At 35.5% G+C, this 12,378-nt stretch overlaps 1 protein-coding gene across 20 annotated transcripts in view; it reads right to left on the bottom strand.

The window, feature by feature from the left end:
* FRYL (FRY like transcription coactivator) overlaps positions 1–12,378 on the bottom strand; it is a 280,599-nt gene that overhangs the window by 183,676 nt on the left and 84,545 nt on the right. For 16 of the 20 annotated variants that reach the window (XM_063808895.1, XM_063808899.1, XM_054683156.2 and 13 more), the window contains one exon: positions 2,460–2,585. The exons of the other annotated variants lie outside the window; for them this stretch is intronic. The gene's annotated coding sequence lies outside the window, so the exon portion shown is untranslated. The remainder of the gene's footprint in view (positions 1–2,459; positions 2,586–12,378) is intronic. 20 annotated transcript variants of the gene reach the window in all.

Genomic DNA, 12,378 nt, shown 5'->3' with positions numbered 1-12,378 from the left:
GAACCACAAATGGTCTACATAGAAATCAGGAAAAAATGGTTGAAAAAATTAACTCTAGATGGATTAAAGACTTAAATCTAAGACCTAAAAGCATAAAAACCCTAGAAGAAAACCCAGGCAATACCATTCAGGACACAGGCATGGGCAAAGACTTCATGACTAAAACTCCAAAAGCAATAGCAACCAAAGCCAAAATTGACAAATGGGATCTAATTAAAGAGCTTCTGCACAGCCAAAGAAACTATCATCAGAGTGAACAGGCAACCTACAGAATGGGAGAAAATTTTCACAATCTATTCATCTGACAAAGGGCTAATATCCAGAATCTATAAAGAACTTAAACAAATGTACAAGAAAAAAACAAACAACTGCATCAAAAAGTGGTCAAAGGATATGAACAGACACTTCTCAAAAGAAGACATTTATGCAGCCAACAAACATATGAAAAAAAAACTCATCATCACTGGTCATTAGATAATGCAAATCAAAACCACATTGAGATACCATCTCATGCCAGTTAGAATGGCGATCATTAAAAAGTCAGGAAACAACAGATGTTGGAGAGGATATAGAGAAATAGAAATGCTTTTACACTGTTCATGGGAGTGTAAATTAGTTCAACCATTGTGGAAGACAATGTGGTGATTCCTCAAGGATCTAGACCTAGAAATACCATTTGACCCAGCAATCCCATTACTGGGTATATACCCAAAGAATTATAAATCATTCTATTATAAAGACTCATGCACATGTAGTATATTGCGGCACTGTTCACAATAGCAAAGACTTGGAACCAACCCAAATGCCTATCAATGATAAACTGGAGAAAGAAAATGTGGCACATATATACCATGGAATACTATGCAGCCATAAAAAAGAATGAGTTCATGTCCTTTGCACAGACATGGATGAAGCTGGAAACTATCATTCTCAGCAAACTAACACAAGAACAGAAAACCAAACACCACATGTTCTCACTCATAATTGGGAGTTGAACAATGAGAACACATGGACACGGGGAGGGGAATATCACACACTGGGGCCTGTCAGGGGGTGGGGGGCTAGGGGAGGGATAGCATTAGGAGAAACACCTAATGTAGATGATGGGTTGATGGGTGCAGCAAACCATTATGGCACGTGTATACCTATGTAACAAACCTGCACATTCTGCACATGTATCCCAGAACTTAAAGTATAATTAAAAAAAAAAGAAAAGAAAAATGGGTAAATTTCTGGTTCTGAATTACTTCGTTTTTAATTCTTATTCTCCTACCACATTACTTATTAAGTCAACTATTCTTCTTTTCATTTATTTAAAAAGCATTCAAGATCCTTTCCATGTAAAGCATTAATATAGTATTAAGGTTCAGAGAAAGTTTAAGGATTTATTAATACAAATCCTGTCTCAAGAACTCCCATAGGAAAAAAACAACAAAGTCAAGTAAAAGACATAAATTTGTTGCCCTGAAGCAGGTATAGATTCAACAGGAAAAAAGCACTGACTTTTAGAAGCAGATTGTCTCTTAATCTTCAAGCATAAAAGTGTCAAAATTAAGATCCAATCAGTCTATTCCCCACAAACAGAAAAAACAACTTGTTAGAATGGTAAACTGCATGCCTTAATATGCCTAAAACTCATTCCTTTCTCCCCCTCTCTCCCTCCTTCTCTCTCTGGATATGATCCCATGTTATTTCCATTTTGTCTGTGGTTTTCCCCAGGTCCCTCTGCAGGTTGTCCTTATCTATGAAGCCCAGAAACACAGTGGTACATAGAAGAATGCTAATTCATGTTTGTTCATGACATGCAAGACAACCATTTGTGTCACTGTTAACCTCACCATTCTCAACTGCACTTTCAACTGGAGAGAGCAAGGGGTTAAGGTAAGAGGAATAGGATTAGGTGTTATAGAAGATCCCATAGATTTTTGTCTGATTTCCTTCATTCAACAAATGTTTGTTGAATAGCTTCTCTAATGATCTGTGCAAGATACGAAGGCATTGAAGATATGTCTCTCTACCCAAAAAGCTGACTACTTAAGAAGGGAAATATACTCTCACAGTTATAATATTCTGTGTAGGGTAGGCCAAACCTTTGTTAAGCCTGCACTGCAGTTCAATTTCCTATGCTTCATCTGCTTCCTAAGCCCCCTCGTTATAGGTGTTGATTGCTAACAAACATCGAAAGGATCCACTCTGAGACATACAGCAAAGGGGAAGTACTCCAGTAATGAAACTGTATTTATTACTGACAGGACCTATAAGGAGGAAATGCCACAAAGCCTTGTTTACATGGTGATACTTCTAAGCACTTTAGCTGATTACCACAACTTCTAACTCCTGGTATAATAGTTATAGGATCAAGAAATTATAGTAGAACCTCACAGCTAAAATACAGCATTTAAAAATCTTTTCAGACCTCAATCACTATTTAGCCTTGAGAATATTTACTATAATCTTACCGTATCACTTGAGACAGTAATTTCTTGGTGGTGACTTGGATCATCTAATCCTATGACTCTTGAGTGGTTTCAGGAATTAAGCATTTAGATGTTAACCATCCAAGATACCAATAAATGGCTTCAGCTCTGAAGAAAAACAAAATACATTTACACGTTAGGTGCGTTTAACACCTGTGTGTTACTCACATCCATCCTTACTTCTGAACACATTTTATACATTTTATACACCAGTGTCACCTAGTGCTGCAGAGATCCTCTTTCAATAATGTTACATGACATTTTTTCTAAGTTTTTTATTATGGAAAATTTCAAACTAATCCAAAATTATTAAGAATAGTATCATGAACCCCCCACCATTCCCAGCTTCAACAATTAACTCATGGCAAATCATGTTTCATTTATATCTTCATCCACTTTCCCCAACCTCTATCCCACCACTCTGGATTATTCTAAAGCAAATTCCAGACATTATAACATTTCATCTGTAGATAATTCATTATGTATCTCTCTAAGACAAGGATTTACTTTGTAAAAATAAGTTAATACCATTATAATGCTTACATTAATAATCATCTACTACTATAATAATAATCAACTACTAATCATCACTCAAATTTCCCCAATTGTCTCATAAGTATCTTTTTAACAATTTTCTCTAAATTTAAACAAAATCCATACAGGCAATTGTGACCATATCTCTTAAACAAATCTTAATCTATAGTTTTTCTCCTGCCTTTCTTCTGTATAGAGTGACAATGCTTTTACTAGCCAATGGTTAAACTAATACACCACAACTTAATTATTCAATAATACATTATTTTATTCACTAAAATAAATATAGATTTGTAAAATAGTTCATGTATCTGCTAGGCCTGATATTTATCACATCTACAGATAACATTTGGGATGCATACTTTTCAGAGTCTACCTAAAATAACTCTGAGGGCGTCATGGACCATGAACTACTGTACCATATTTGTAATACTTGGATGGTTACTAAGAATAAAGAAAATGACCACAGGGAATTGGGAATTGTCTTTTTACCATTTATAAAGATTCCACGTTATCAGGCACATTTCATGTTTTCTTGGCTTTTTTTTTTTTTTTTTTTTTGACGGAGTTTCACTCTTGTTGCCCAGGCTAGAGTGCAGTGGCACGATCTCAGCTCACTGCAACCTCCACCTCCCGGGTTCAAGCGATTCTCCTGCCTCAGCCTCCTGAGTAGCTAGGATTACAGGTATCCGCCACCACGCCTGGCTAATTTTTTGTATTTTTAGGAGAGATGGGGTTTCACCATGTTGGCTAGGCTGGTATCCAACTCTTGACCTCAGGTGATCCTCCTAAAGGCTGGGATTACAGGCGTGAGCCACCATGCCTGGCTGGTCTTGGTATTTTTCTATAGCTAAAATAAGACAAATTTTAAATCTGGCATTGAAACTCAAATTAGCCTTTATTTTAAATAACCAGCTGCATATTAGTTTTTCTCTTTAATTAATTTAATCTCCAACCCAACAGAAAGGGTGAAATATCCTGAAATAGTAATTTGTACTAAAAACTCTTAATTTGAAATTCCTTTAGCCAAGTTAGAAAAACATAATATTTCATTTACTCACAGGCATAATCAATTAAATCATGACTAAAGCCAAATCTTCAAAGCCAAAAATCTGGGAAATATGAATAAAATACTAACTTGTTTGTGCTTGTTCATAATATCATTCAAACTTACTGGAATTTTTTACTGTTCCAGCAAATATTTCTAAAATTTATTATCAATATGATAGCTAACAATCCTGCCATAATCTTGATACTTTGCTTATCTTAGGTTCATGGAATCATTTCTCCCTCAAACCTAAAAAAAAAACTAATGTGACAAATAGCATGCCATGTCTTGTGGGCACGGTCCTGCACTGGACAATATTTAATGAGATTTAAGCTATCTTTCATTTCATCTTCTGGGACAAATCACAAAACCAGTCACTACTGGAAAACAATGCAGTTTTAGGAATACAGCAAAAATCCTACCTAGGACCAATTTGTACCACCATGTCTAGGTATTTCATTTTGCTTTGCTTTTGCAGTCTTCTGCTCAGACATAGCAAGTGCTAATGTCATGCTTTTGTTGTATGTGTTTATTCTTCTTGTAATCACACTGTCATGGCACTATGTCACTTTAAGACTTCTCAATATTTGAATATTTGTCCAGAGTTTGCAACGCTTCTTCAGCAGACACACAACCTTGCTATTTTCGACTTTTCACTTTTGATAAGATAAAATAAATGCATCTTTTGGTAACCCTGGAAAATACGTAATTTATACTTCTCTGGCTTTCTTTATAGGTTATAATCACTTTTAGCAGGGCTGGATTGGTGGGGGTGGGTCTTTCTGGGACCTTTTTCGTCTGTTTACTTGCAGGACAATCACTTTTTCATCTTGTCTCCATATGTATTACTTAACATGGGATTAATTTTTATTTTCATTCCACTTGATCAGAGAACATTTTATCTGTAAAGAAGAGTAATTTTTACTACTAATTTTATAATATTATTTTGAGACAGTGAAGGTCAGAGAGGTTTGGTAATTGTACATGGTCATGCTATACAAATAACCATTGCTGTTCTTTCTTATTTAAAACAAAAAAGTTCAAATAAAAACGGACATCAGTTGGTATTTGACAACACTGAAGAGAAGACTGTGAACAGCCCAACAGCACAAGCTTTGAAGGGCAAGACTTTTCACCTACAGCCAGAGTAATCATGTGGAAGCTTCCATGTGTAATAAATAGTGAACAGTGGTCCAGCTCTGGTGCTTGGGAGGGCCTCAGGGCAAATGAGGTCGGGGGGCGGGGGGCGGAAAGCCTCGCTTCACTTCAGTACACAAAGCAAAAGAAAGCTGAATGGGTGTTCAAATAACACGTGAACCTCTTTCCTTTCTGAACAGAATTTCTAGAATAATAACAGAAATGCCACAAATTTATCTTAATTTTAGGAAGACATTTGATGTATGTGTCTCTGATATGCATTAACACAGGAAACAACAATCCCAAGCAAATAGAGCAAAAATTAAGGGTAAATGACTTTCAGAGATGTTCAATATAGTATTCGCAATACTTGTCTGTATGCCGGGAATACTCCACAATTCGAATTGAACAGAGAAGTTATGGTGCCTGGCATATGGTAAATTTGAGCTCAACATAAGGAACAACGACTTAATTAGTATGTAAGTAATACGAAGACTGCTTCAGAAAAGATTGGGGTCCCTGCTCAGTGAGTCTTTAGGCAACAGTTGTTAGGAATGTTAACATTCTTACAGAATGTTATAAAAGGGATTATGCCACCAGGTAAAAAGATTATGGTAAATTACCTCAAAGATCCAAGCTCAAAACTCTAAATCTAACTTCAAAATGTATTTTACATTATACTTGAATACTAGAGGGTGTGGTGACTTAGAAATTCATATTTCAACTAAAGCTAGAAACTGCACTGTAAGATATGGAATCTATGAAGGTCAATTCCTGCCATTCTACTAAAATTAATTCTGGGAATCTTGCAAGGCCTCTTAAAATGATGCAAAAACCAAAATGACACAAGTGTTCTGACAGCCTTTTAGAGTGAGGATGCAATCGTTTTCAAATAAATTTAAAATGATTATAGTTCCTGTAATACCAAAATAATTATAGAAAACAAAATGCAGTAACTTCTTTAATCTGCCAAAGATGGTGTAAAACAAGAAAAATTTGCTCACAAATAATCAAGCGCAGGCAGCAAGCAATTAGTCAAATATTGTTTATATCTGACTGGTAAAAATCATTTTAAAAAAAGAATTTATGGTCATTCCTTTAATTACCAAAGAAAATTCATGATTTGTAAAATTATCAGTGGTTTATCATTCTTCAATTGCTAAGTAATTCACTTTTTCTCTTGAGAAATGCTATAATTTTTAAATTTTTTAAAAAATGAACTTGCATTTAACCTTCTCTTAGTCAATTTTTTTTTTTTTTTGAGATGGAGTCTCACTCTGTTGCCAGGCTGGAGTACAGTGGCACGATGTTGGCTCACTGCAACCTCTGCCTCCCATATTCAAGTGATTCTCCTACCTCAGCTTCCCAAGTAGTTAGGATTACAGGCGTGTGCCACCATGCCTGGCTAATTTTTTGTATTTTTAGTAGAGATAGGGTTTCACCATGTTGGCCAGGCTAGTCTTGAACTTTTGACCTCAAGTGATCCACCCACCTCAGCCTCCCAAAGTGCTGGGATTACAGCGTGAGCTACCGCGGCCAGCCTCTTTTTAACCTTCTCCCAAATTTCAATTTTAAAAAGTATGGAAACATACTACACTGACTAATATAATTACAGATTATATTACATGACCTGCTAAAAATGCTGTGTAATGATACTCAGCCATAATATTTGGGCTTCACTGCAAAAATCTAAATTTCTTGCTGATAAAGCAATGTTCTCTGCAGGTGAATTTGTCAACATTTTATTGACTTTACATTTTCAGCCAGAACAGCAGTTATTGTCATATTACTTGATCTAATGAAAACAAGCAGCAAATTTTCCATTCACAATTTTAAGAAGAAGTTTTCTGTAACAGTTTCATTCATTAAATCAAATGAAAACAGCATCACAGTGGTACATTTTCTTATACACTGATGAATGAACATGTATTTTTAGAATAATTTTCATACTACATTTTCATGTTGGCACAGAAAAATGGAATTCAACTACAAATTTATCATATAAATCTTTCCATTCTACATCTAGAGTTAAGTACCAAGAGAAAATTTTTGGACAAATTCAGAAGTAGCCCAGTTAAGACATCAATCTGGGATTTACTACATACACTCCTAACTTCTAAAAATCTATTACTATAAGTACACCACACATAAGTTTACAGAAATCATACACTCGACAAATATTTATTAAGCAGAACTATCTGCCAGTCTGAGGGAAAAAAAAGTGAATAAAACAAAAATCCCTATCCTTGCGGAGTTTACATTCCAGTGGGAGCTTAAGCCTTTTGGAGTTACTGCTTTAGAAATTTGAAAGAGGTGGAGATGTCATCTTCCAAAAAGCACATTTCTATAACTTTGAAGAGTTGAGCCCTCCTAATCCAACCATTAATTATGGATTAAGAGCCTCTGATAAAAATCCTCCTTATACTTATTTTCTATGCCTACCATTTATAGTAGGTTTTTTAATTTCTTTCTTTCTTTTTTTTTTTTTTTTTTTTTGAGACGGAGTCTCACTCTTTGTCACCCAGGCTGGAGTGCAGTGGCGTAATCTCGGCTCACTGCAAGCTCCGCCTCCCGGGTTCAAGCCATTCTCCTGCCTCAGCCTCCCGACTAGCTGGGACTACAGGTGCCCGCCACCGTGCCCAGCTAATTTTGTTGTTGTTGTTGTATTTTTAGTAGAGATGGGGTTTCACTGTGTTAGCCAGGATGATCTCGATCTCCTGACCTCGTGATCTGCCTGCCTCGGCCTCCCAAAGTGCTGGGATTTCAGGCGTGAGCCACCGCGCCCGGCCAGTAGATTGTTTTACAATTTTACTATTCATAGTAAAAAGTAGTACTTCTTTTTTTTCCATTAAACCAATTACAGCCTTCAACCCTCAATAGAATGCTTTCTGTTTATTCCATTTGTACTGCTCATGAATTTCTGGACTGTCAGATTACCCATTATCAACATGGTTTTTCTAGAATAACCTAATGTATTCAGTGGCTTCATATGGAGACTTTCTTTACTGATTTCATTAATTATTCTCTGGACTCCCTTAAGTTAAAATGCTCTTCTCCCTACCACCCAAACCTATAATTAAAGTCTGCAGAAGTTGCCTACAAAGTCTCTGGAAGATGATACGCCCACGAGAAACACACAATAAATCTTTAACTATTTAACAAAAATTTCAATTAATTCATCCAGAATTTTCTGTTCTTGCTTGTCAGAGGAAGGGAACATGTGACCCCTTAGAAAAATTCTTTTTAATTTAAAGATGCAACATCTAAAATGCTTTCTAGGGTCATCTGTAATCAATGTGTTAACCTTTTATATGTATAGTTTTTTTAATTATACAATGGAACTTATGCTATCTAATTATGACCCTAAGGTCCTATAAAGATCAAACATCAGAGAAAATGTGTATAGATGATAGCTATATTTTACATGTTTATATAAAACAATTGCAATGAAAAGGTTTCTAAGTTAATAAAAATGTTAACTAGAAGAGAAAAATGAATAAATAGCTGCTCAAGGTCATAAAGCAAGTAAGTAGCTACAATTTAATCTCCAAAGTTTGTCTTTCCTCTTTTTCTCCGTGTTCACTGCCTCCAGCAAGCTTAGAGAAGCCTGACTTCTGTAACAGAAACTATGAAAGCACAAATTCCCACAGATGATTTAGATGACCCATTTCTCCCAAATTTATAGCCCCAAAACAACTTTTAAGGAAAGAAGGTCATTTGTCACCTGCAATCTCACAACTTGTACCAAAAGCCTCTAAAATGTTTATGATCTTTGACCCAGTAACTCCATTTCTAAGAGCTTATTCTAGAAAGATAATCAGACATGCACACACAAATTTATTTGCAAAGACGTTCATTGTACTATTATTCCTATGAGCAGAATATTGCAGTAGAGGCAAAGAACAAAAAGGACCAGTTGAAAAAAAATCATGGCACATTCCTAAGATGAAATGTCATCCATCAATTTTTTAAAAAATATATTGACTACTTTGTGATAATATTCCACATACATTTTTACAAAGTGAAAAAAAAATACATTTGGAAGCCAAGAACACACCTAGAAGGATACACTCAAATTGTCTATTCAATCTCCGTTTCCTCATCTATACAATAAGGATAATAAAATCTCTTAGGGCTATTTTCAGAACTAAGTGTAAAAGATGAAAAGTGCTTAAACAGTGCTTGACACACAGTAAGTACTCAATAATGGTAATATTTATTAACTTATACCACAAATGCTGATAACATTTGCAACAATTTCCCAAAAAAGTAATGAAGAAATAAAAATTCCTCATAATTCTAACACCTAGAGGTAGCCACTATGAATTCATTTTACCATCTGGGTTAATTTCTGTCAGGTCTTCCTATATAAATTAAATACTGTATACATTGTATACAACCGGAATCATATTGTACAATATCTAGTGGTTACAAAACATTATTTTATAAATATATTATCTTCATTTAATCATTCCACTAATATTGAGCATTAAGTTCAATTCCTTTAGGCTCAGGAAATGAGTACTGCAGTGCTATTTCATGAATGTTGCTGAGCAACTATAATTTAGAAAATTATTCCTCAGAGAAGAAAATAAAGACTAGAAACTTATAATTTCATAAATAGTAGATGGGGAAATGTTGAATATAGGATACTAAAGAGAAGAAATAAGAAACAATTATTTTTATTAGCCATATTCATGCAGGGAGGCAACAGATTGTATTTAGCCCTGAGTTAGGATTTTTCAACCTCACTGTTGCATTATTTCTTGTGACCTGGAGCAAAGTCCCTTCTTCACATTTCTTACTATGGGCCTAAATCGCCTTTTTGACTAGGTCAGGAAGTGGTACAGTATAATGTTTAGATAAAAAGGCTCTGGAATTAGGTTAAGTTTAGAACTCTCCTTTATGCTTATTTCCTGAGTTATCTAGGACAAGTTAGTTAAACTCAAGCCTTAGTTTCTTTCTATCTTTTTTTTTTTTGAGACAGAGTTTCACTCTGCCGCCCAGGCTGGAGTGCAGTGGCGTGATCTCAGTTCACGGCAACCTCCACCTCCCAAGTTCAAGTGATTCTCCTGCCTCAGCCTCCTGAGTAGCTGGGGCTACAGGCACATGCCACCACACCTGACTAATTTTTGTATTTTTAGTAGAGCCAAAGTTTTGTCATGTTGGCCAGGCTGCTCTTGAATTCCTGACCTCAGGTGATCTGCCTGCCTTGGCCTCCCTAAGTGCTGGGAGTACACTACTGCACCCGGCCTAAGCCTTAGTTTCTCATGTGAAAGTTGGAGGTTGTAATAAATATTGCTTATTTATTATTGTTGTTAGAGGTTTATGTCATATAATTCATGTTAAGGTGTTAGCAAAATGCTTGAAATATGGCAAGTACTTAATAAATGGAAACTACCTGTACTATTATCTATAAAAATAAAAGAACGGACTAAAAGATCTCTTTAAAAAAAGGTTCAATTTCTCATTTCTATAAGTAATATTGTAGTGAATATCTTGATTGGCAATCTTTGTACACATCTTTGATTTCTCCCTTAAGAAAAAGTCTTGAAACAGAATTGCTATTTCAAATGGTATGAAATACACTTGGCTTTACTCCCCTACTGACCTATGTGGAATGCAGACACATACTGCCTGTTAAAAAATGTAAATGTCTTCCTTTTCTCCATGAGTACTTTAAAAGCTGTTAATTGGCCTTTTCACACCTTTTCTACTATTTCTTGGTACAATTGCTTGTCGGTATTTCTTTTTTCCACTTACTCCATTTAAGCTATCTCATTTTCCTTTATATCGCTCTAACATCCCATACACAAATTTAATTATCATAATTCAGTATATTCTTCAAAAAGGTTTTTAAGATTCTTCTTTATCTATCTAAAAACAGAAGTCCTTGTCTCTTACAAATGCATACCGAAGTATTTACAGGTGAAATGTTGTGACAAAGAAAATGACTCAAAAATAATTGGGACCTGCAGAAAGGGGGTGGGTAACAATGGTTTCATAAATGTTTGAGCTGAGGAATGGGCACCTGAGCATTTATCCTACTATTCTCCCTGTTTATTTTTTAATCCCTCTCAGTGGGAGAAAATTGTTTTTAAACTATATCTTTAAAAGAAGACATAAATATTAAAATAACAATCATGGTTTAGCTTCAACCATTGATACAACAAAACAATAATTCAGCGATTTAAAAAAAAAAAAAGACCAAAAATACTTAAGCCAAGTTCAAAAGTGAAGGAAACAACTACAGTATTTAGAATCTCTCAATTATATTTGCCAGTAATTCCCACAGATAAAAACATACTACAATGCATTTTTCCAAACCATGGCTTCAGCATACCATGCTGATTCTCCAAAACAATATTAGTATTTATATTGTGCATTACAAGAATACAATTAGGCCTCTGTATGTGCCCACATGAATATTTGATAAGGAGTTTTATTATGTACGAGTATTAAATAATCCAAATTCTCTTGGTGACTAAATCGCATCTTGGTACCAAGTTAGGCACATCATAAGCAATACCTAACAGATTAACAGAGCCACCAAAATGTTTTATTTTTGCCCAAAGGCATGCAAGGAAGACCAGCATAATGAAAAAATGATCTCACTGCATATTTTTTACTATCACAGGGAAATATGACCTGGTTTCTGGGTAGAAAATGCTTGACTTTGGTGTCAGGCATGACAGCAAGAGAGCACAGCAAAGAGATTAAGCTGCATATCTCGGGATGAAGAACAATGGCTGCTCCCCAGGTTTCAAGTGGGGGGTGGGAGGTGGAGGAGAAGACACATTAAAAATATGTTTTCTAAAATCTTTTCACTTCAATAAAAAAATACATTTAAAAAAGTATTTTAAAATTTATAATACTTTTTTTTTTTTTTGAGACAGTCTTGCTCTGTTGCCCAGGCTGCAATGGAATGGCGCAATCTCAATTCACTACAACGTCTGCTTCCCGGGCTCAAGCAATTCTCCTGCTCAGCCACCTGAGTAGCTGGGATTACAGGCATGTGCCACTGCGCCCAGCTAAGTTTTGTATTTTTAGGAGAGACAGGGTTTCACCATGTTGCCCAGGCTGGTCTTGAACTCCTGACCTCAGGTGATCCACTTGCCTCGGCCTCCCAAAGTGCTGGGATTACAGGTGTGAGCCACTGTGCCCAACCTATAATACATTTTT

This window comes from Pan troglodytes, chromosome 3 (genome assembly GCF_028858775.2).
Source record: "Pan troglodytes isolate AG18354 chromosome 3, NHGRI_mPanTro3-v2.0_pri, whole genome shotgun sequence".
Lineage (NCBI taxonomy): Eukaryota > Metazoa > Chordata > Mammalia > Primates > Hominidae > Pan > Pan troglodytes.
This window is presented reverse-complemented; position numbering and strand designations above follow the sequence as displayed.